The sequence below is a fragment of the Procambarus clarkii genome, chromosome 54 (genome assembly GCF_040958095.1).
Source record: "Procambarus clarkii isolate CNS0578487 chromosome 54, FALCON_Pclarkii_2.0, whole genome shotgun sequence".
NCBI lineage: Eukaryota > Metazoa > Arthropoda > Malacostraca > Decapoda > Cambaridae > Procambarus > Procambarus clarkii.
The window spans coordinates 20,401,078-20,426,077 of record NC_091203.1 but is presented as its reverse complement, the minus strand read 5'-3'; the positions used below and the strand labels follow the sequence as shown (position 1 = coordinate 20,426,077).

The 25,000-nt window shown below is 47.1% G+C and overlaps 2 protein-coding genes and 1 long non-coding RNA gene across 3 annotated transcripts in view; 2 read left to right on the top strand and 1 right to left on the bottom strand.

The window, feature by feature from the left end:
* Positions 1-25,000, bottom strand: part of LOC123750011 (uncharacterized) — a 101,703-nt gene that overhangs the window by 29,769 nt on the left and 46,934 nt on the right. The window lies entirely within an intron of this gene.
* Positions 1-25,000, top strand: part of LOC123771273 (chondroitin proteoglycan 1-like) — a 38,279-nt gene that overhangs the window by 1,032 nt on the left and 12,247 nt on the right. The gene's annotated exons all lie outside the window — the stretch shown is intronic.
* LOC138352556 (uncharacterized) lies at positions 11,190-22,769 on the top strand. The gene is made up of 4 exons (XR_011222828.1): positions 11,190-12,016; positions 13,853-13,930; positions 22,027-22,133; positions 22,625-22,769. It is a non-coding gene; the product is annotated as an uncharacterized lncRNA (long non-coding RNA).

The following is a 25,000-nucleotide window of genomic DNA, read 5'->3' as shown; positions in this document are numbered from 1 at the left end:
GTAAACATATTTTTTCTGAAACTTTTTGGTATACTTTATTTTGTTTAAGTATTTTTTATTAAACACTAGCTGTACGTTACGTGTTGCAGGGCCACAGCAGCCTCGTTTTCCCCATCATTCTAAACTCGTCCCATAACTTCTCCCTCCCCCCCCTTCCCATTCCCGTTCTTCCAACCATTTCCCTCGTCCGATGCGTTCCCAAATGATTTGTTCCCATCAGAAAAATTTGAACAGTAAAGAAAAAGTAAACGAAATGGTTAATACTGAAGAAATGAAGTACTCGTGAAATATGTGGCTTGTTAAATATCACAGCTCGCTTCAAAATGCAATGCCACACAATAATTAAATCAAAGTCTACGTTCATGAAAATTAATTTCATAAATGCAATCGGTAACATTGAAATCAAATCGTAATATACTTAGTATAGTGTTGCAATTTCGTACAACAGCTAGCACCATTTTTTTTTAAGAAAAGGTTTTTTTGTCACAAATGGGGCAGGTATATAAAGACGTGTACATTCCAATGGCACAGTCAAAATTTCCAAGCAATCGGTGAAGAACGTTGAGAATCAGGAAATCTGAACATAACTTGCATTTATACTATAAAATCTTTATAGATTGTCACGCAGGCGTAGTGAGACGACCTTGGCGAGTCTCTAAGTGTGTAGTTGTGTGGATGCTAGTTTTTTCTAAATTTTTACAAAAAAAAAAAGGGGGGGGCAAACTTCCTTGGTGACCTTATCTTAAATTCATGAGGTCGAATATCTGATTTAAATATTTAAGTGAAAGTAGAACTTCTGTAAATATTACAATAAAGCAGTCTGTCTTAGTCTTCAGTCTGTCGTAACCCTTAATTGTCTAATTATTTAATAATTTTCTTGTGATCGATACCAGCCTCCATTTTATGGGTACGGACTTGCCTTTTAATTGTAGGATGACAAAAGATAAATCAAATATTGGAATTTAGTAAAATGGGGTTATTTTGAGGCTGTCCTAAAGCTTGGGGCTTTAGACCTTAATTTAAAATTGTTCCATTGTTAAAGTTCCTTTTTAGCTTTTAAATTTAAAGGGTCCAAGTTTGTATAGCATTTTAGACTATTCATCAATTTATTTTTTCCCCTAAAGTTTCTTGTTTGCGGTAAGGTTGACCCGATTCTACCACAGATTTGATTGGATATGAAGTTAATCTTCGTTACTGTATTGGGGCTCTACATAGTGGGTTAAAGGACCAATAAATCTTTTCTTTATAGAATAATTTTGTATACTGCCGATTCTTAACACATACTTTTATCTAAATTAACTTTAATTGATCTTGATGGCTGTAGCTTGGATACTTGGATGTCACCACTTCTCATAAAGAACACATCGGAAATGTGGGGTTCTGTTTCCCCTAAAGTTTCTTTAACTCGATTAAAGTTGAAAAATTACCTGGTTAACTCTAACGTTTGGTACCACTAACATTTAGTCGACAATATTGCATCATGTCTTGCACAACATCTTAAACCAACTAATCTTCACATACTAATGTATAAGTTAGTGCAGTTTTCTTGTATATTGCCATACTATAAAACTTAACTACTAAGGGGCACTAATTTTTAAAATGTTTAATGTATTTAGTGCAAGGGCCTCAAAGACGTGAATTTTATGAGTATTTTTACAAATCAAAATTTTCTAATGGCTCTTAAACATGGACTTCAAACTGTTTACATCATCCAACCCATCAGCCTGGCTCTTATGGTAGTCTAGCCCGAGGACCGGGAGGTGCGGGTAGTGCCAGCTCTCAGGGGTCATCGGGTCAACATGGCAGCGGTTCAGTATTAGGTGGCGGCCCTGGCGTCGGCAGCGGTCCAGTTCTGGGTGCTGGATTAGGACTTGGCAGCGGTCAAGGCGTAGGTATTAACCTCGGCCAAAGCATCAGCGGTGGTCCAGCTGGCAGTTCTGGTCAAAGAGTTGGCGGGAGTGGTGACAGGACTGGACAGGTTAGCAATGGACCTCTCGCTTCCTCTGGCACTAGCGGTCCGGCTTTTTCCGCTGGTGCAAGGTATGGCAGTCCTCAAGTGAGCAGAGTTGACACAGTATTTAACCCCACTGTCACCCAGCTCTTCACCATCGACCGCTTCGTCACCCTCACTGATCAGGCTTTCCAGAGTGTGGCTGTCACCCTCACTTCCCTCACAGTTCAGACTGTCACCACTGGAACACGCGCGGTGAGTACTTGGTATATATTGTGACAAACGATGGTCTGGAGGCTGAGCTTAGACTAACAAAGTGATGTCTTACAGGTGGTCCAGACGCCAGTGGATGATCGCGTCGCCCTCCAGACAACGGTAGTTGTCAGACCTTCAACACTAACGGTCACGTACGTGCAGTCAGACTTCAGGATTGTGACTGAAAGATCTTTAGACTACGTGACTATTGCCCACACCTCTTACGTCATCATGCAGACGACCTATACTACTACTGCTACCCAAGTGTAAGTTTGATATGTCTACAGTATTGTACTGAAACTTCAAATTCCTTGGCTTACTTCAAAAGGTATTGCCTAATTGCCCACTTTACTCCCCACAGGCTGTCGTACACGACCACGCTGGTGAGAACAAACATTAATACTAAGAGCACAGTGTTCACAGACTACCGCACAGTCACCGACACGGTCCTCGTCCCCGGAGCCCGCTACGGTTATAGACAGCTTTAGCACGTCTATCCTTGCTAAGATTTTAAAGAACGAAATATTAAGTATATTCAATAACATGGTTTCTAGGAGAAGCTTATCATAATTCTTTTGCCTTAAATAGCTAGATTAGTAGATAGATTTGCAAGCCTTATTGACAAATAAAAGGTGGAATTCAGCAACAGCTGGTTGTCCGGAACCAGGCATTGTCAACCTGAATGACAGGTTCAAGTTGAATGAACTGAGGGATTGGGTTGATTATCTTGCAACCTCCTAACCAAATGTATTAACCGAGAAATGTTGTCCTGGTCAGCACAACTCTCAAATTGCTTAATAAGCACTTTAATTAATTCTTGGTTCCATAACTGAATGTTGTGGGTGGGGAGTCTGAAACCCTTGCTGCTCTCAAAGCAAGAGTCGGTACGTGTCTTCTCGCCGACGGGACATTATTGGATGCAAAACGCAGTGCAGTGTGATCCTATATGGTGGTAGGTTAACAAAGTGTGAAAGAATTGCAAACTGGAGTGTAACCAGCGATATTCAGAGGCAAGGTTGCCTGTAACGAAGTGTTGATTCATAGTGAATAATGACCCCCTAGAGGGAAGGAGGGGTCAGACTTGTCCACCGTTGTCATTGATGGATAATTATTTTCTTCCCTTGAAAGAGAATCGTGAATCGGTTGCATGAAGTACCCTCGTATACCTGGCTTGCTCAGAGGAGCACTTGGACATCTGAAGGCAGAACGGAGACTCATTCCATAAGACCGAGAGGAGTAAGGCACAGGAGAAAAATAGTTTGGAGGGTAAAGAGTTCATCTCTTCCACCCGACAGTGGAAGAGTGTAGAGTGGGTTAATGTTGTGGTAAATGAGTATTACTATTATCCATACACGAGAACTTTTCAAAGTTAGATTTGAGGTATTGAGCAAGTTTGAGTCAATTTTAGAGCTTAATTTAGTAAAGCCAACTTTAATTTTGACGCCTGGGTGCTTGGAGGCATACTCTTGCACCCGTGGAGATGTAGTACCCAACGTAGATAGAGAGGGGAACATTTTGTCAATCCTCCTTTCATCACTGAACCCGATCTCTACGGACTGACGGTTCTTAAGGTGGCGTTTGTGGGGCTTGTACTTGCGACGTACCCCTAAGGGGGCCCCCAGCATAAGCTATAGCTTCTTGTTGGGTGTCCTGCTTCTAATTGTGGCTCCATGGTGGGTGTGGGGGCACATTCGTGAATTAAGGCTTTTCCTCGTTTTCATGGCAGATAATGTTTCCCTTGTACATTATTATTGTGGTTGGTGTCGTTGGTATTTCTTTCTAGACAATCCAACCCAAACACTCGATAGTACTTATACTTTACAAGATCACCCTGGGCGGTTCTGGCACTTGGAGAGGGGCTCAGTCACAGGTTTAGGGTATGCGGCTCCAATAATTAACCTCATTGTCACGTGCGCACACCCACTCGAGCTGGTGACCCCCCACTCTCCTTATGTGACCCCCCTCCCCATCCGGCCCGTTGGCGTCGTGAGGGGGCTTGGTGGACGGCTGCCGGAGTGTGATGCTCCGTTGGGCAGTCCTCTGTCCTTTTCTGGCCTTGCTCTCCTGCTGCTGTCTTCTCCAATTGTGCCGGATCGCTTTTCCTTTTCCTTTTGTTTCGTTTTTCTCCCCCTCTTCTCCTATCTGCTTGTTTCCTGCCGACCTTTTGCTTGTTTTGGATTCTTTCTTTGGACTTCTTCTATTTTGACGCCCGGGTGCTTGAGGAGGCATACTCTTGCACCCGTAGAACTGTAGTACCCGACGTCTCGAGCGAGGGGAACCTTTTATTGTCAATCCCCCTTTCGTCGCTGAACCCGATCTCGACGGACTGACGGTTCTTAAGGTGGCGTTTGTGGGGCGTATACTCACGACGCACCCCTAGGGGGCCCCGGCGTGATCAGCGATAGCTTCCTGTTGGGTGTCCTGCCTCTAATTGTGGCTCCATGGTGGGTATGGGGGCACATTCGTGGATGAATTTGTCACTTTTCGTCTCTATGTCGTTGAATGTTTCCGTTGTACCCTCTCAGGCTCGTGGGGTGGGCGACCAAGCCCCCGAGTCGGCCTGTATTGGAAGACCAGGCTCTGTAGCTCCCGCTGCGTTGGGCCCCGACCTTGCTCCTCCTTTGACCGTCCTGACTTCTTCCCCCAGCTCCCCTCCCTCCTCTGAGGTTGGGTCGAGCCTCCAGCCCCCGGTGGTGACCACTTCGTCCCCTGGTGTGGCTAAGTCTTTCGTTGTGACTACTGCGCCTTTTGACCCCTCTCTAGGGGTTCTCAACGCCGTTCGCGCCCCAACCGCACTCGCTCGATTCCTTCCCGTGCTGATGCGTATCAGGCCTTGTTTGGTCCTGCTTCATGGGCCAAATACTTTGATCTCCTCCCTCTTGATTCTGCGCCTCCTGACGATTTCTCCCTCCATCGGCATCTTGTAGATTCCGTGGATGCGTGTGTTACTTTCAACCCCACTCGTCTCGGTACATGTGTCGTTGCTGCTCCTTCTCAGGATGCGGCTTCCCGCTTGGCTGCCTTATCTTGCCTTGGCGAGATCCCTGTTCGGGTCTCCAAGAACGTTCAGATGAATTCCAGTGTTGGCACTATTCTCCTCCCACCCCATGTTCCAACCGGTGTTCGGAATCTGCAGGATTGCCACGATGATATTCGGCATATCCTTGATGCCCAAGGCCATTCTGTCCTCCAGGTTGACTCGTTTACTCGTCCCCCTCGTGGTCGTCGCCGTCAACCCCTTCGCGTTGTGAAGATCACCTTTGATGGTAGGACCCTTCCATCCTCTGTCATTCTTGCTGGTGCTAGGTGCTCTGTCCAGGAGTATATTCCTTCTCCTCGACTTTGTAATAAGTGCTGGAGGTTTGGGCATGGTGCCCTCCGCTGCTCTGGGACTGTCTGTCTGTCCTTTGTGTGGGAGTGAAGGTCACTCTAAGTCGGAGTGCACTTCTCCCCAAGCTCGCTGCCTCAACTGCGGTGAGGCCCATCCTACGTTCTCCCGTGCCTGTGTCCATTACAAGCTTGAGGCGGCCGTCCTTAACCTGAAGCACCGGGAGCGTTTGTCTTTTCCTGAGGCGAGGCGCCAGGTTCGCCGGCTCCCGCCTTATACTAACATCTCTTATGCTCGCGTGTTGCGCTCTTCCTCTCCTCGTCCTTCCCCCCTTCCTCAGGCTCTCAACCGTTTCCGGGCCTTGGACCCTGATACGCCCACTGCCCCCTCCTCTGTTCCTTTGAGTTCTTTCCCGAGGGGTCCCCCTCCTGGTCCTCTGTCTGGGGTTCCCCTTCTTTCAACCCGGTCTGTCATGTCTCCTGTGTCTTCTTCCTCGTCCCCCTCCGATCCTCCTTCCCATCCTCTTCCTCCATCTATCGGCTCTCCCCGCCGCCTGTCGGTGCAGGCGGATGTCCATCGCTCTCCTAACGGCCGTCGTGTGTGCTCTCGTTCGGCTTCTCCTGTTGAGACACTGGAATCCGTTGCCCGGTACGTAGTTGCTGGGACACCTGTCTCTTTAAGTCAGAAGCGTAAGCCTGGCTCCTCTCCTTCCTCTTCCTCTGCGGGTAAGAAGGCTTCGCTTTCTTCCTTAGCTCCTACTTCTGGCTCTGTTGCTCCTTCCCCTCCCGTTTCAGTGGTTGCGCCCCCTGTTCCTGCTATGGAGGTTTCTTTGGCCCCTGCTTCCCTTTCGGTTGCTGCTCTTGCTGGGGTGCGCTCCCCTCTTTCTACTCCCCCTCCTCCTGCTGCTGTCCTTGACTACTGCTCTCCGTTGTCTCCTCCTCCTCCTCCGGACCCGGTTCTCCCGTTTCCTTCCCTCCGTCTTTGCTCAGTTTACCCATGCCCCCTAACCCTGACTTTGCTGACCCTGATCCCGGCCCTGATATTCTTTAACGTGCTCTGTTGCTCTTTCGCCTTTTTCTTCCTTGTTCTCTGTCCTTTCTCTTCTCGTCGTTGTCCATTCTTCAATGGAACGTTCGAGGTTATTACGCCAATTTCCTCGAACTCCAACTTCTGATTTCGCGGTTTTCGCCCCTTTGTGTCTGTCTCCAGGAGCCGATGCTTGGTGCTCGTCCTGGTCGTTTTCGTGGCTATTCCTCTCTCTCCCCCTCCCCCCAGCCGTTGCTGGGGCTTCTAATTCTTCTGCTCTCTTGATTCGTGCTGATGTTAGATTATTGGAGATTATTGGAGATTACAAAGATTATTGGAGAATACAAACCTGGATACATGTAAGGAAATGTCAAGACACACAAGCCTGGAAACTTACTTCAGCCATTCATCAGCCAGATACCCAGACCTACGTACAGACTGGCGAAGCGACTCAACGGCTTGATGACTTCTTATGTCCCTTGCGCCTTCAGCCTGAAGTCTCCAAAGGAATTTGTTGACTTACTGCAGGGAACACGGGCCACAGGGATAAGAGCCTCTTTGGACGTAGAATCACTGTTTACCAACGTACCTGTAGATGAAACAATCGGGACGATAGCGGACAGAGTGTATCGTGATCCGGCCTGTGCTCCTCTTGACATACCAGAAAACATTCTAAGGAAACTACTCCAAGCTTGTACTAAAGAGGCACCCTTCTTGAGCCCAGATGGGCACATGTACCCAAGAACCCATGGCAAGTAGATGGGGTCGCCATGGGTTCTCCCCTAGGTGTCCTGTTTGCGAACTTCTACATGGGAACCATCGAACAAAAGGTCTTAGTCGACATGAACTTGAAACCGGCCATATAATGCAGGTATGTTGACAACATTTTTACACAGGTACCTGATGTCAGACATCTGCAGGAGCTGAAGGAGGCATTTGAGCGGAATTCTGTGTTGCGTTTCACTTACGAGATGGAGAAGGATGGGAAGCTGCCCCTTCTAGATGTAACAGTCATGGAAAGAAGCGGTGGTTTCCACACTGTAGTCCACACTAAGGAAACATTGTAATGTGCCTCAATGCCAACAGTGACTGCTCAGACAGGTACAAGAGGAGTGCATGTTGAGGAGGTCCATGTTGACGTATTTGTGGGCTTGGTTGGTTTAAATGTGGAGGCGAGGCCTGGCAGTTTTTTTTTTTTTTTTTTTTTTTTTTTTTTTCTACCACAGACGTGGCCACACATTTACAATGCTAACCAGCATATATACATTTTCTTCTGTCCTCCATGGACAGGGTTAGAGAAGTGTTAAACATACTGTTCAAGGGTTTATTGAACACTCAACCACAGAAGGTGATTCGGTGCTTTTAAAATGCTAAGCTAACCTACATACGTAAATACAAAGATACACAGATTTACGTACGCCCTACATAAAGTATTAGATGTGTCTTTTACATAGTGTCATTAATGTACATTCACAAAGGTGAAATGTAATTCTGATCAGCTTCCATATTTGCTTTATACCCATACATATACATACACACACACACATACACATACATATATACACACATACATGCATTCACATACATTTGTCTCATTTACCCTGACAGGGTGAGGTAGCTGATAAAGAAACTAGTGTGCAATTAAGCACTTAATCACTGAAGGTGATGAAGGTGCTTTTACAAGCTCAGGTTATATAGTTATATCACATACATACATTGTATGATTGATACATTACATGGTCAATTTTGGATACAAGTCCAATATATCATCAAGTGTTCCAGTACTCATATAGTAACTACAGAGTTCAGCATACCTTAGCCCAGGGGGGCGAAAGTCAGTCAGTATGGGACATTCTACAATATAATGTTCAAGAGAGTGCATGTTTTCTCTTTCACAAAGTTGACACATTGTGTACTCGACATTTGGGTTTTGAGACAGCTGCCAGATACGTCTATATCCCAGGCGTATTCTGGCCACTATAACATCACATTGCCGGGTTCTTGTTCTATTAGTCCCATATGTGAATGTCTCCTCACGATATCTATCATAATATTTAATGCTACAACTTTCAGGTCTTTGAGAATTTGTTAGGTCGGTGAGATTTTCATTAGATATTTGTTTAAGTATTCTCTTTGTCACTGCTAATGAAACACCCATATCAATTTCTACCACTGGTTTTCTGCAAGCTGACTTAGCAAGCATATCAACAGTGTCATGCCTTGAGATGCCAACATGTGATGGTATCCATAGGAATTTAATCTCAAATCTGTTTTCTTTGGCAGCTAAAACATTCATTCGAATATCACTTACTATTTTCTGGGTGTCACTACTATGTGCGTTCAATGCCAGGAGTGCACTCTGCGAGTCACAGTATATAAGTCCACTGCCTTTGTCTTTTAAAAATTCAGTGGCAAGGTATATGCCTGCAAGTTCGGTTTGAGTTGTACTTGCCCAGTCATTGACGCGCTTCATTGCTGTATGTACGAGAGAAGATTGTTCAAATATGTTACATGCACATCCGGTACATCGTCCACCTTCTTCTACAGAGCCGTCGGTATAGCACTGATAAACATCGTTACCCATACTCTGAGTACTTTCAGTGATGCTTTTCAGTGTTAACTGTTTTAACAATGTAGTGTGCACACTATCTTTCTTGGGCGCATTTACAAAATCAACTGATAGATCCCAGTTATCCCATGGAGTAATTGGCTGATTAATCATTAGTCGAGTTGGGTACATATTTAATATTTTGATGGAGTTGGCTACCTTGTAGAACCAATATACATAATCAGATTTCGTTCTTCTTCTATAGACCTCAGGTGAGTGTAGCATATTAGAAAGTTTAGCTTGAAACTTCATGTGTTGTCTAGATCTACTCAATGCCTTCACGCCGAAAACTGTGCTAATAGACAAGATTCTCTCACTTATGGTAGGTAATTTTAACTCTGCTCTCATGTTAACTATTCTCGTGGACTTTGGAGCCCCAAGGATGAGACGCATAGCTTCATTTTGCAAGGTTTCAAGAGATTTCAGCTCTTTGTCAGTATACAGTGTGAGATGTAGAGCATTGTAGTCAATCACAGAGCGTATAAATGATACATAAAACATTCTAGCAAGTCTCACGTTAAGCCCATGATTGACACCAACAAGGACCCGCAAGGGCTTTAATCTCTCCCAAAGTCTCCTCTTGAGAGAAGAAAGGTACCCAGGGTCGTTAATGGGGACACCAAGGTATCTGTAAGACTCGCAGTTCTCAAGTGCTCGCCCATCTATATGATAATTGGGTGGTGGAATACCACATGGAATGAGGGCACGAGTTTTCTGTACAGAGATAAGGAGGCCACATTCCTCAGCTCTAGTAGCAAAAGCGTCGAGCAGAACTTGCATTCTAGGCTCGGTGGCAGCCTGTAAACATATATCATCAGCATAACAAATGACAGTGTCTTCATTATTAGTTGGAAGATCTTTAATAAGTTTATGCATCAGAACGTTGAACAATAAGGGACTGAGGACACCTCCTTGTGGAGTTCCCAGTTCAAAGTGTTTGCTCTCTGTGCTTTTAACACCATTAAACAAAACATATGCTGTTCGATTAGACAAATAGCCCTTTATCCATTTCAGTAATTTTCCTTGTATTCCCAGCTCGGCAAGCTGTTCCAGTATGATTCCTCTGTTTGCTGTATCAAAAGCTGCTGCTAGGTCGATGAAGACTGTTTGGGGGGGAAGCTTCAATATGTGCGAAGTACTCAGCAAAACAGTGTTGTGTACTGAGCCCAGGCATAAATCCAAACAGTTGGGGTGACAGGTGCCCCTGTATACGATACATGAGTCGGTTAAGAACAATACGTTCAAGCACTTTACAAACACACGATGTTAAAGATATGGCCTGGCAGTGCTGGTGTATGTGGAGGCGAGGCCTGGCAGTGCTGGTGTATGTGGAGGTGAGGCCTGGCAGTGCTGGTGTATGTGGAGGCGAGGCCTGGCTGTGCTAGTGTGTATGTGGAGGCGAGGCCTGGCAGTGCTGGTGTATGTGGAGGCGAGGCCTGGCAGTGCTGGTGTATGTGGAGGCGAGGCCTGGCTGTGCTAGTGTGTATGTGGAGGCGAGGCCTGGCAGTGCTGGTGTATGTGGAGGCGAGGCCTGGCAGTGCTGGTGTATGTGGAGGCGAGGCGTGGCAGTGCTGGTGTATGTGGAGGCGAGGCCTGGCTGTGCTAGTGTGTATGTGGAGGCGAGGCCTGGCTGTGCTAGTGTGTATGTGGAAGCGAGGCCTGGCTGTGCTGGTGTATGTGGAGGCGAGGCCTGGCTGTGCAAGTGTGTATGTGGAGGCGAGGCCTGGCTGTGCTGGTGTATGTGGAGGCCAGGCCTGGCTGTGCTAGTGTGTATGTGGAGGCGAGGCCTGGCTGTGCTGGTGTATGTGGAGGCGAGGCCTGGCTGTGCTAGTGTGTATGTGGAAGCGAGGCCTGGCTGTGCTAGTGTGTATGTGGAAGCGAGGCCTGGCTGTGCTGGTGTATGTGGAGGCGAGGCCTGGCTGTGCTGGTGTATGTGGAGGCGAGGCCTGGCTGTGCTAGTGTGTATGTGGAGGCGAGGCCTGGCTGTGCTAGTGTGTATGTGGAGGCGAGGCCTGGCTGTGCTAGTGTGTATGTGGAGGCGAGGCCTGGCTGTGCTAGTGTGTATGTGGAGGCGAGGCCTGGCTGTGCTGGTGTATGTGGAGGCGAGGCCTGGCTGTGCTAGTGTGTATGTGGAGGCAAGGCCTGGCTGTGCTAATGTGTATATGGAGGCGAGGCCTGGCTGTGCTAGTGTGTATGTGGAGGCGAGGCCTGGCTGTGCTAGTGTGTATGTGGAGGCGAGGCCTGGCTGTGCTAGTGTGTATGTGGAGGCGAGGCCTGGCTGTGCTAGTGTGTATGTGGAGGCGAGGCATGTACAACACTCCCCAATAGGAAGAAAACCCACTGGGTTCTAGGCTAGGTTAGGCTTATCTGTAATAATTGAATTAAGCCTAGCAAAGCCTAGAACCTAGTTCAGTAATTTAAAAAATGTTGTAACTTGAAAAATGCCATTCAATACATTAAACAATTTAAATATTTTCAGGCAATCAACACAACCCTCTCATGTTGGCTAACCCTCTCTCATGTTGGTCAATAATTTAATTTTTTTATGGAGTAATCTTTGCTGTTGAAATGTAGTCTTTTTGAGACTACATTTCAAATGTAGTGTGTGTGGAGGCGTGTATGTTAGGTATTACCTAACATACAGGGTCTAATATATCTATCTGTGTGAAATAGATTAAATCCATTTATTTGATATTCAGCTAATAGTTCTGTATTTTCTACATTCATCCATGTTTTGGTAAGTGCAATAATATGTATTGTTTCATTGCAGATTAGAGATTCTAGATAGTTCTAGATTTCCGAAGTACTGAAACGCGCGCCATACAGGCTTGGTGGATCTAGGTGCAAGGTAAAATTATTTACATTTACTTGTTTTTTTTATTTATATGCATATATATATATATATATTATATATATTTGTGTATATGTATTTGTATGTATATAAATTTGTGTGTAAATCACGGAAATTAACTTGAGGAAACTGGCAACCAAAAACCAGTAGGCAGTCTACTGTATTTTATCAAACCCTTATTAGAATAATAGATCTTGTAATAATTTTGCAAAAATAGTGGCATTTACTATTTTTAAAAGATTATTAAAAAATTTACCGATATGGTGCATTCGGAAGACAAACCAAATTTTTTCACTTTTGACAATTGAGCACCTGCTACATCCAGATTCTAGGGAGGAAAGGAAGGACGATCTTACTGGATCCCATAGCCTCTCCGAGGCACAAACCAGGCTTGTACACAACCCTCCCCCTGCACCCGAGCTATGTCAACAGGCCGTTCTCCCTCTTCGCCCTTACATCATCACACACACAGATCACAATAACGTGATGCATCAAATGAACAAATCCACAAGGGCCGTGATGAGGATTTGAACCTGCGTCCGGGAGCATCCCAGACACTGCCTAAATCGACTGAGCTACAACAGGGTAAAAGGATCCAGGAAGTTCAGTAGAAGTTTGGTTTCAACCCTTTTACCCTGTCGTAGCTCAGTCGATTAAGGCAGTGTCTGGGATGCTCCCGGACACAGGTTCAAATCCTCGTCACGGCCCTTGTGGATTTGTTCATTTGATGCATCACGTTATTGTGATCTGTGTGTGATGATGTAAGGGCGAAGAGGGAGAACGGCCTGTTGACATAGCTCGGGTGCAGGGGGGGGGGTTGTGTAAAAGCCTGGTTTGTGCCTCGGAGAGGCTATGGGATCCAGTAAGTTCAGTAGAACTTCGGTTTCAACCCTTTTACCCTGTTGTAGCTCGGTCGATTAAGGCAGTGTCTGGGATGCTCCTGGACGCAGGTTCGAATCCTCGTCACGGCCCTTGTGGATTTGTTCATTTGATGCATCACGTTATTGTGATCTGTGTGTGTAATTCTTCACCTGCTACAGCAACAGGAATGTGTGTGTGTGTATTTGTGTTGTTGAATATGACCGAAAGTGTAAGATTAATGATGTTGAAGCATGTTGAAGCATGTACTGAACAAGATTGGTGGAAACAGATACAAGGTTAAGATTGCTGTAGTCTAGTCTAATTCAATCATTTTTAGTAAGCTTTGAGAACATTTATGGTTGAAGTTGCCGGTGCCAGTGGACCACTTTGTGCTTTAGGCCTGGTGGAGCTTGGTCCACCAGGCTGTTGTTTGGAGTGGCCCGCAGATCCACATACAGTCTGCATATGATATACAGTCTGTTGATCAATTGAACTACAGTAGTTAGTTTTTATCATCCGAATGCACCAATATGTGTTCATTCTTCCCAGATGAAGGAACTAGGTAATATTCATCATCTGAATGCACCATCTGAAGCTTTTCCACACTCATGATACACGGGAGGTTTAAAAAACTTTTAAAACTTTTAAAACTTTTTGACCTATGTATTTAAAAGCAATTCTAAAGTTAAAAAGTGTAGCATAGGCCCCTCGCAGAATGTTCTTAATATGATCCTCAGGTTATAGTTTTCTATCTAAAACCACCCCTAGATCTCTTTCTTGATCAGAATTCTTTATAGATCTCTGTGGCTCGATCATAGAAACTGAGTAAATTCGTTACACTGGACCTTCCAGATCGAATACCATGCTGACAGTCTGATATATCATTCAGTACGTCTGCATCTGAAATTGAGCAATACCGGATTTATTATTTGGTTTTATAAATTTTATACTTATAATCTTAACTTATTTCAGAGACCACGAGTAATCTGGGCTTCGAACTCAACAGAAAAGCCTTCCGTAGACCTGCTTCGCTACATAAGACAAAATTTAGTAAGTATTGATTTATTATGTGTTTGTTTATTTATTTATTTTTTCTTTATATACAAGAAGGTACATTGGGGGAGAGTACAGTGACTTGAAGTTATACATTCTTGTAAAGCAACTAGCACTCATAGCGTTTCGGGCAGATCTAAGTATAGACCAAGGAACTTACCATCTTTTTTATTTCTGATGTTAACATTGTGTAACTGTAGATGAATTGCATTTGTTGATTTGCTCCCAAGTAAGATGTTGTAGGTCCTTTCTATGTTTAGTGTGAGTTTGTTGGTTGACATTAATAAGTGGATTTTTTTTTAATTTATTGTTTACATCATTATTTAATATGAGTGGGTTGGAGTCTGAGTAGATGAGGTTAGTGTCATCATTATCTCATATCTCAGTGATTTTGTCGTAATGGTCAAGTAGCTGTACTGTACAAGTAGAGGACATGAGAGATAGCTGTAAGAGGTATTTCAATATCTTCCTGCTCTAAATCCATGTTGGCCTGGATTGTGGAGGTCATTGGTCTCTATAAAACTAGTAACCTGACTCCTGATCACTCTCAAATAATTTTATTATGTGGGATGTTAGTGCAACTGGTCTATAATTCTTTGCCAATGCTTGTGTTGTGTTGTGTTGTTTTGGTAGTGATGTGCAATGTGTTGTTTTGGTAGTGATTCGTCCAGTTCTGGTAGTAGTGCGGTTGTTGTGTGGTGTAGTACTTGTGTGCTTGTTAATGACTTGTATTCCAGTCTTGTGGGTATCTCCTTTCCCCTACGGGCCAACTGCTTTGTTCTTACCTAGCATTTTGCTTTGTTTGGGTATGAATGTTTGTGTGCCGTATATTTTGCAAAATTTGCCATATATCTCATTATTTACTCCTCTGCCTAGCAACAAGTCTGTCTAATTATACTCATTAACTGTTTTTCAAAGTTCCCCATAGTGCCCTTTATTGAAATCGAGTTCATGAACCGTTTCAATGTTCTTATTTTCTTCTAGATTATATCTTAAAGTATATTTAAATGTTATTGTTATTATTGTTATTAAATGTTATTGTGACATTGCATTGCAATTGAGCTATGTTGTTTACCATACCGTTCATTTCGTGAGTATAAGTATAGATGCCACACTTGTGACAGGTAAAACCATGCCTTTTCTGGGGGGAGCCCCGTCGGCTCCCCGGAGCTATCCCAGGCTGATATGCTAATGTCAGACTTTTGCATCAGTCATGTGTATGGAGTTCTTTGGCCTACCGGGGACCACGGCCAGAACCGGGCCCCCTCAGAGAGGCAAGGGGAGCAATGGCCTATAGAAGCCCCCGTGTAGTTGGAAGCATTCTATGTCTGCCATCGACCGGAACAGGCACCCAGAAAGGTAAGCGCCCCAAAACAAACCCCTATTCTGGTTAAAATTGCTACCTAAAACCGAACTAGTGGATAGAACTCCCCAACCGAAAACAAGCAAACTAGTGTGACGTCACACACTGCCGCGCCGCTGTCTGCGCAGCTCCCCCCTCCCCGGGAGGGGGAAGGGGGAGCCCCAGACCCCCCGCGCCGGCTACCCACACCTCAGTTCTTGAGGCTGATGCTATAGGCGATGGTCGTGTGCTCTGGCTCCGGTGTCGCTAATGCACTGTGCTTTGCGTGTGGTGTTAGTTTTGTGGGTGCGAGAGCCAGGAGTTATCTTCAGTACTAGGGCTGCATGCGCCTAGGGCTGCCTTCCCTAGGTGCCCTGCAAGTACTGCCCTTGGGGCTTGGGGCCACCTTCCACAGGCTCCTCGGGGTCTGCCTCTGCTGGTCCGTTTTACCTTTCGGTTTTTCGGCCGCCTGTTGGGCTCTTGGGTGTTCTGTTCTCCCTTGTTACCGGCAGGTAAGAGGCAGTTTGCACTGGTATGGGGCGCAGGGTGCTGCTCAGCTTGTATTTCCCGACATCGCGGCCGGCTCTGTTCCTTGGGGTTCGCTGTCCTCTTGCGGGGTTTGTTTTTCTTTTTGTTTTTGCCTGGTGGGGGGTTCTGTCCTTTTATTCAGTTTGTTTTTGCCCTTCCACTGTTCTCCTCGGTGGCGCCCCCTGCTAGGTCCCCGTGAGTGTACACGTCCCTGGGGTTCAGCTTTAGAAGTTTGCTTGGTAGTTTTGGGCGCCGGTTTGCAGCACCCTGCCTGGGACTACCTGAGCGCGAGTCCTCTTAAAGTAAACGCTCAGGACCCTGGGAATCCCCTAGGGGGCGCGTGGGTCCGATGGATGTGACCCCGGAGTCCCCACTCGCTGTGTGCGAGTTTGAGGGTTGCTCGGTCCCCTTGTCTCAGGGTGACCCTCATTGTTTTTGCCTCTGCCACGCTGCCTGTTGGGTCGGTGATACTTTCGACCCTGAGTCCTGTGAGTGTTGCTGCTTGCTTGTGACTCAATTTACCCAATCCTCTGATGATTCTATTCGGGTACGGGCGGCACGTGCGTTGCAGTCTAGGTTTCGTCTGTTGCAACGCGCTCGGTTGGTTGCTTCCCCGGATGCCCCGGGGCTGCCCCGCTTTGCTTTTCGAGACCCGGACTTGGGGGTGGGGGTCGCTTCGATCCTGGTTCAGTCCGCACCTCCTCGTCCTTCCCCTTCTGTTCGTTCTGGTCCCCCGCCCCTGCTTCCGGCCCCGAAGCGTCTGAGGGTTTCGGGGTCGGAGCAGGGGTTACTTGATCTCGAGACTCGGGCAGCTTCGGGGGTTGCCCCTTCCGGGGGGGCGGCAGAGGCATTCGAGTCTTGTCTCCCGGCCGAAGCTTCAGGGTCTGACCAGTGGGCCCCCCTTCCTCCAGCTTTTCCGGCTGCTCCGTCCTTGTCTTGTGGGGTCGGGGCTTGGGGAGAGGACTCGGCCTCGGGTCCAGTGGTGACGGACCTCGAGGCTGGGGAGGGGCTGACTTGGGGGCCTTGGGCCCCGCTGGACCCCGCCTGGGTTTTTCTTCCCACTGAGCGGGGCTTATTGTTACAAGGAGTGGGGTTTTCTTTTCCCCCCTCTGCGTACGAGTTGGATTTGATGTCGGCCCCTCCCCGGGTTCGGTTCCGTGTTCCCCCGGGTACGTCGGTTCCGTCCTTCCGGAGGTTTTCGGCTTATCGCATCCAACCTGGTGTGGTGCGAGCGGCCTTTGCAGCTTACCTCCTGCGTGACCCGGATTATGCCTCGGAAATGGATCCGTCCACGTTCAGGTTTGGGACTTCGTTCACTTTCTGGCTCCGTTACGAGGTTCCGGAGTCGTCCTGGCTAGCAGACTGCCCCTTGTTTGGTCTGGATTCCTGGCATTCCTTCTGTCGTTCCCGCACGCTGGAGTGGCGGGAAGCTTCCACGGTGCTTCAGGTTTTCCTGGGGGGTGAACTTGAGTACCTGAATGAGTGCTTGTTTGCCCCTGCCCTTCCCCGCGATGTGGGCGTTATTCAGCTCCATGTGCAGGTTCCCTCCCTTTCGGCGGCGCTCGTGGCGGAGGACTTGCGCGCCCGGGGCCTTTTGTGTTCGGCCTTGGGGTTCTTTTCCCTCCTGGAGCTGTCTTCGGATTGGCTCGTGGAGGATGTGGGGACGCTTGGGTCCGTCCCTGGGTCCGGCACCTTGTCCTCGGCTGCGCGTTCGTCGGCTGTCTTGTTGAAGCTGTTCACGCCGATTTTGCGGGATGCGGTTTCCCTGTTCTATGCTTCCCGTCTCGCGTGTCGGCAGGCGGTGCTGGGTTCCTCCGTGGAATCTGCTTGGGCTCTGGCTCTTAGGCGTTCTTCACCTTTTTGTCCTCTCCTGTTTGGTGAGTCGGCCGTGGCGCAGTTTATTCAGGCTGCGTCGGCGGCTTGTCGTCCGATGTCGGACTTGTTGGTTTTCCGGGGGTCCCGGGGTGGGTCTTCCCGGAAAGGTCGTGCCAGGGCTCGGGGTTCCTCTCGTCGTGGTAGGCCTCTGGTGTCAGGTTTGGGGTGGGCTCCTCCTGCGGACCCTCCCTCGTCTGGTCGGCGCGGTGTTCGCGCTGTGCGGGGTTCTGGGTCTCGTAAGGGTCGCCGGCCCTTTCGCGGTTTGCCCCCTTGACGGGGCGATGGGGGGGCGGCTTGCGCTGTTCGCCCGCGCCTGGTCCCACGATTCGTGGGCCTTTCGGGTCGTGTCTCGCGGCCTGCGGTGGCGTTGGGTGGCCCCTCCCCCCTTTGGGGGGTCGGGGCTGGCAGGGCAGGCTTCTTCCCCTGCGCTCTGTCGAGTCGTCTTGGAGTGGGTACGCTTGGGCGTCGTCGAAACGACGTCGTCCCTCAGATGGGTTTCCCGTCTGTTTCCGGTTCCGAAACGGGACTGCGCGGACCTGTGGTTCATTCTGGACTTGTCCCGTCTGAACCCCTGGGTTCATTGCCCCTCCTTTCGGATGACTACGCTGTCTCAGGTTCGGCTCCTCTTGGAGCCGGGAGCTTGGATGGTGTCCCTGGACCTCCGGGACGCTTATTGGCATGTCCCGATTCATCCGCGGTTCAGGGACTGGCTCGGTTTTGTAGTGGGGCGTCTGAGTTACCGCTTTCGTTGTCTCCCGTTCGGGTTGAACCTGGCACCTCGCGTGTTCACACGCCTTACACGGGTTGTGGTGGCTCGTTTGCATCTCCTAGGTGTTCGGGTGTTGGCCTACCTCGACGACTGGCTGGTTTGGGCTCCCAGCCAGTCAGCTTGCTTGCTAGCCAGGGATTTGGTTCTTTCCCAGCTCGCCGGGTTCGGGTTCTTGGTGAACTGGAGGAAGTCCCATCTGGTTCCCTCTCAGGTTCGGACTTGGCTGGGTCTCGTGTGGGACTCTCGAACCGCCTCTTTGTCTCTCCCTCCGGAGTCTCTCCTGCGGCTGCGGTCCCGCCTTCGTCTGTTTCTGGAGGGCCCTCGGGTCACCCGGCGGTTGCTCGAGGGGCTGTGCGGGAGCCTGAACTTCGCGATGGTGGTCTACCCGCCGGGTCGGGTTTGGCTTCGACGGCTGTTCTGGTTCCTTTGGGGTTCCCCCTTCCGCCTCTCTCGCGATCGCAGAGTTCGACCCCCGGGGGACTTGCGTCGGTTGCTGCGTCACCGGCTTCCTCTTCGGGTTTTTCGGGGTTCAGTGCCTTGGCGCCTACCCGAGCCCTCGCTCGATGTGTACACGGATGCGTCGTCTCTCGGCTGGGGTTTTGTGACCAGTGCTCACCAGGCCGGCCAGGGGCGTTGGGATCCGTCCTTCCGTCGAGCTCACAGTACTGTGCGGGAGTTCGCGGCGGTGTGGTTTGCTCTGGGGAGGATTCGGGTGGCCCGCGGATCGACGATTCGGCTCCATTCGGACGGCTCTCCGGTGGTTCATTGCCTGAACCGCGGGGGTTCGATGCGGTCCTTGTCTCTTTGGGGTTGGTCGCTTCGGGTGACTCGTCTGCTGAGTTCTCGGGGTTTGGCTCTCCTGGCGGTTCACGTACGGGGCGTGTCCAACGTCTTGGCCGACGCCCTGTCTCGCTTCGTTCCCCTCTCCACGGAGTGGACGGTCGACGACGAGTCCTTCTGTTGGCTTTGCCAGACGTTCGGGCGCCCCGAGGTGGACCTCTTCGCGTCGGCGTGGTCGCGGCGTCTTTCCGTTTATGCGGCGCCCTTCCCCAATTGTGAGGCCGTCGGGGTCGATGCCTTTCGGCTAGACTGGTCGAGGTGGGGGTTCCTGTACCTCTTTCCCCCGGTTCGGCTGTTGCTCCAGGTCCTGACTCGCTTAGAGACTTACCGGGGGAGAGTTGTCCTTCTGGCCCCTTGGTGGCCGGCGCAGCCTTGGTTTCAGGCGCTGGTTGCTCGGTGTCCGAACCCGAGGGTTTTCCCGCGGCTCCGCCTCTTTCAGCTGATCGGGCCGGTACGTCACGTAGCTGGTTCGATCTTCTCCTCGAGTCTTCGCGTATGGTTTTTTTTACTCGAGTCTATCATCATCTCTATGGTGATCAGGTGGCCTCCTTGTTGGTGTCCCACCTGAGGGCTTCTTCTCGGCGGCAGTATGAAGTTTTTCAGGACCGTCATCTTATGCCTAACACTGTCGCTTCGTATCGTGCGGCGCTGGCGGAGCCGCTTCAGCTTGCTTTCGGTATCGATGTTACGTCTGCGCCGTTTCGCAAGCTGTCTCGTGCATTGTTTCACCTCCGGCCTGCTCATGCGTCGCCTGAGCCGTCCTGGTCTTTGGACAGAGTGCTCGCTTTCCTTTCATCTCCTCGTTTCATTGTGGCCCCTTCGGTCCAGGATTGTTTTTCCAAGGCACTTTTCTTGTTGGCTTTGGCCTCTGGGGGTCGGGTAGGGGAGCTTCATGCTCTCCTCCGGCGCAGGGGTTTCTGCTCTTTTGGTCGTGGTGATAGTTTTGTTCGTTTGCAGCCGTCTCCTTCTTTTCTGGCGAAGAATGAGACTGCTGCGTTCCGGAGGGGTCCATGGGTGGTTGATGCTTGGTTGGTCAGGCCGGGGGTGCATCATGTTTTGTGTCCGGTTGCGGCGCTTCGCCGTTATTTGCGCGCCACAGCTTCTGTGTCCGGGGACGCGCTGTGGGTTGATCCGGTTTCCCTTCTTCCCTGTTCGCGGGTTCGGGTCTCTCTGGTCGTCCGCAGGGTTATTAGGTCCAGCCAGCCTGCGGTCTATCCCCGTGCCCATGACGTTCGTAAGTTCGCGGCTCTTGCTGCCGTCTTTGGGAATATGTCTTGGTCTGATATTCGGGCGCGGGGATTTTGGCGATCGGACAGGGTCCTGGCTGCTCGTTACCTTGTGAATGTCCCTGGGCCTCGTCGGGCCTGTGTTGCTTTGGGTCGGCGGTTGCAGCCAGTTGTCTTGGCTTCGAGTTGAGGGGTGAGCGACGACCGCCTCCCGGGTAAGTCCCTCTTTTTTCTGTCTGTGGGTAGTTAGCTCCGGGGAGCCGACGGGGCTCCCCCCAGAAAACCAGCGTTGAATGTAATGAAACGCCATTTTCTGGGTGAGTCCCGGAGGCTCCCCGGCATCCCTCCCTCCCTCCGGTCGGCGTTTTTTCGCGTTTTTGACATCCAGCCTCAAGAACTGAGGTGTGGGTAGCCGGCGCGGGGGGTCTGGGGCTCCCCCTTCCCCCTCCCGGGGAGGGGGGAGCTGCGCAGACAGCGGCGCGGCAGTGTGTGACGTCACACTAGTTTGCTTGTTTTCGGTTGGGGAGTTCTATCCACTAGTTCGGTTTTAGGTAGCAATTTTAACCAGAATAGGGGTTTGTTTTGGGGCGCTTACCTTTCTGGGTGCCTGTTCCGGTCGATGGCAGACATAGAATGCTTCCAACTACACGGGGGCTTCTATAGGCCATTGCTCCCCTTGCCTCTCTGAGGGGGCCCAGTTCTGGCTGTGGTCCCCGGTAGGCCTAAGAACTCCATACACATGACTGATGCAAAAGTCTGACATTAGCATATCAGCCTGGGATAGCTCCGGGGAGCCTCCGGGACTCACCCAGAAAATGGCGTTTCATTACATTCAACGCTGGTTTTTTGAAAAACAGCACCGTCTGTTGCACGTAAGAGCAACCCACACTATATTATGTTGCGATATTTCAATATTTCCGATTGCATTGATAATTTGAATTTTCATAGATTTCAATTTATTTTCATTTCGATTTAATAATTTTGTGTGACATTGCATTGAAATTGAGCTGTGTTGTTTACCATACTGTTCATTTCATGAGTATAGTTTATTTTTTTATTTTTTCATTTCATTTTTTTAGCTGTTCTTATTTTTCAGTGATGGGAATATCAGATCATTTGATGTTCCCAATTTTCTGATGGAAGCATCAGACCATTATAGAATGCATCGGATGAGGTAGTTTGGAATGGTGGGGAGGACGAGAGGGGGGGATGGTGGGGAAGACGAGGGGACAGAGGAGAGGGTAATGGTGGGGAGGACGAGGGGACTGGAGAGTTGGGGATGGTGGGGACAGGGGAATGCTGGGAGGACAAAGGGACAGGTGAATGGGAGATGGTGGGGGAGGAAGAAGGGACAGGGGAGGGGAAAATGGTAAGGAGGACGATGGGACAGGGAAGTGGGAATAGTGGGGAGGATGTGGGGACGGGGAAGTGGGAAGGACGAGAGGACTGTGGAATGGGAAATGGCAAAGTGAATTATAATTATATATATTAATTAATTCTTATAAATTTCCAGAGGCCTGTATCAACACCCACACTAATGCAACTGAAAGAGATGTTGAGACAAGTATTGCTGATATGTTGAAGAACGCCCCAAACAAACTCGGTGGAAACAGATACAAGGTAAAGTTTGCCAATTTGCTGTAGTCTAATTCAATTTCTTTTTAGTAATCTTTGAGAACATTTATGCTATGAATAAGATAAAATAATGTAACTGATTTTGACTATATATGTAGATATATTTAATTTTCTGAGCACTAATAATGAAAGAAAACCAAAATAAGAGGTGGCTACAATCTCTAATAATGGGCTGGAATAATGCAGGATATAATAATATATATATATATATATATATATATATATATATATATATATATATTTATATATATATATATTTATATATATATATTTATTTATATAAATATATATATGATATATAGATTCTATATAGATTCTATTCTATTATTCTATTCTATTCTATAGTTTTATATAGATTCTTGTTTTAGTTATTTTTTCTATAATATGGAAACGGTTTTTAATTAATAAATTAAATATTATATAATAAAATAATGTATTATTGAAAACAATTAGTAACAAACAATATTTCATTACAGGGTGGTGAAGCAAGAAGACATGTGCATCACACAGCAGACTTGGATATGACGAATACTGAAAATGGTGGCGAGCCTGGTGCATGGCATACCGCTGAATCTTCTCTAATGTCTATATAGAAGAATCTATATGTGTCTATATATAGACACATACAAATTCGTATATATAACCTATATATATATATGTATATATATTATAATATATATATATATATATATATATATATATATATATATATATATATATATATATATATATATATATATATATATATATATATATATATATATATATATACTATTACACTACACCCTTATATATTACACTAATATATATATATATAATATAAATTATTTATATATATATATTATTTATATATATATTATATATATAATTATATAGGTCATATGTTTTTGTATTTTTGCTGATTTGTTAGTAAATAATAAAAGAAATATAAATTATTTGATTTTTTTACCCTTAAATTGGTTTTAATATTTAAATTGAAAACAATAATATAATATAAAAAATATAAGAAAAATAATAATACATTATAAAATAAAATATAATAAAAATAATATAATATAATATAAAATAATATAATTTAATTTCAAGAAATTTAACTTTAAACACAATGATGTGAAAAGGGTTCAGATAAGGCTCAAACCTTTCACAAGAGATTCATATTGGTGTATGAATGGATTATGAATGACTCATGTTAGGAGTGTAAAGTTGCCACAACATCTCAAATTAGTGTTAGATACATATGTCTTGGTTATAAGTTTTGGAAACCTATTTAAGTCCACACACAATATCGTATCTGATACGATAAAACAAACGTTTCCAATCCTTTCAAATACTTTCCAGATATGTTGTGGCAACCTAAAATTGTTTGCTGGGTACAGACAAAAATCAGAAGATACAACTGACGATTTACTATAAAACCAAAAAAACGGCCAGCCTACTCGTGAGAAACTCTCCAGACACAAAGCAGAACGCTTTAAAAGAGACCAACGTCGTCTATGCCTTCAAATGCCCACTTAGGGACTGTAAGCCTCAAAGAACTCAGTATATAGGCAAGACAAGAACATCTCTTTCCAGGCGATTAACGATGCATAAGCAACAGGGCTCCATTAAGGAACATATAATCTCTTCCCACAACCAGACCATCACCAGAGAAATCTTAGCAAACAACACCGAAATCATCGATAGATACAACGATAGCAGGCGGCTTGACATCTGCGAGGCACTACACATCAAGAAGTCAACACCAGCAATCAACAGCCAATTAATGCACAACTATATTCTACCCGCTTCAAGACTCCGCTCCAATATAGAAACATCAAGAAATAGGACCTCTCCAGTTACTTCCATTCTTATCTTCAATTTATCCAATTAATACCCATTGTTTCGTGTTCTGACCTGTGTTGAAAGTTTTGTTCACCTCATCCAAAACTGTTGTAACATATCACCTCACCCAAAATGCGGGTATAAAATAAAATGAAAGCTGTTTAAATCATAGCATATTAAGAACTCTGTTTAGTGTTTGCAGGTTATAGTTGTGTGTGTGTGTGTAAACTAAAAGTCTTTGAAAATGTAATAAGTTATTACGAAACGTGTTCAAGTGTCGCGTCAGACTAGAAATAAAAATGAATTATGGAGAACTGATTTTTCAAATACCATCTACTGAAAACTCACACCCCAGAAGTGACTCGAACCCATACTCCCAGGAGCAACGCAAGTTTTCAGTTGCATATTGTCCTGAGGACCATTCAGGCTTGTTCGCATTTGTGTTCCTCACGTGTGCCCCAAAGAATGAGGTGATTTGGTAAAATGCTATGCCCAAGATTACTATCTGAGTGCCGGCGGTGGGGTGGTTCAAATAGCCTCGGCTATCACCTCATTATGTCTGGTCGTGATGGTCAAGTGGATTAAGGCGTCTTGTACATACCAGTTGCGTTGCTCCTGGGAGTATGGGTTCGAGTCACTTCTGGGGTGTGAGTTTTCAGTTGCATATTGTCCTGGGGACCATTCAGGCTTGTTCGCATTTGTGTTCCTCACGTGTGCCCCAAAGAATGAGGTGATTTGGTAAAATGCTATGCCCAAGATTACTATCCGAGTGCCGGCGGTGGGGTGGTTCAAATAGCCTCGGCTATCACCTCATTATGTCCGGTCGTGATGGTCAAGTGGATTAAGGCGTCGTGTACATACCAGTTGCGTTGCTCCTGGGAGTATGGGTTCGAGTCACTTCTGGGGTGTGAGTTTTCAGTTGCATATTGTCCTGGGGACCATTCAGGCTTGTTCGCATTTGTGTTCCTCACGTGTGCCCCAAAGAATGAGGTGATTTGGTAAAATGCTATGCCCAAGATTACTATCCGAGT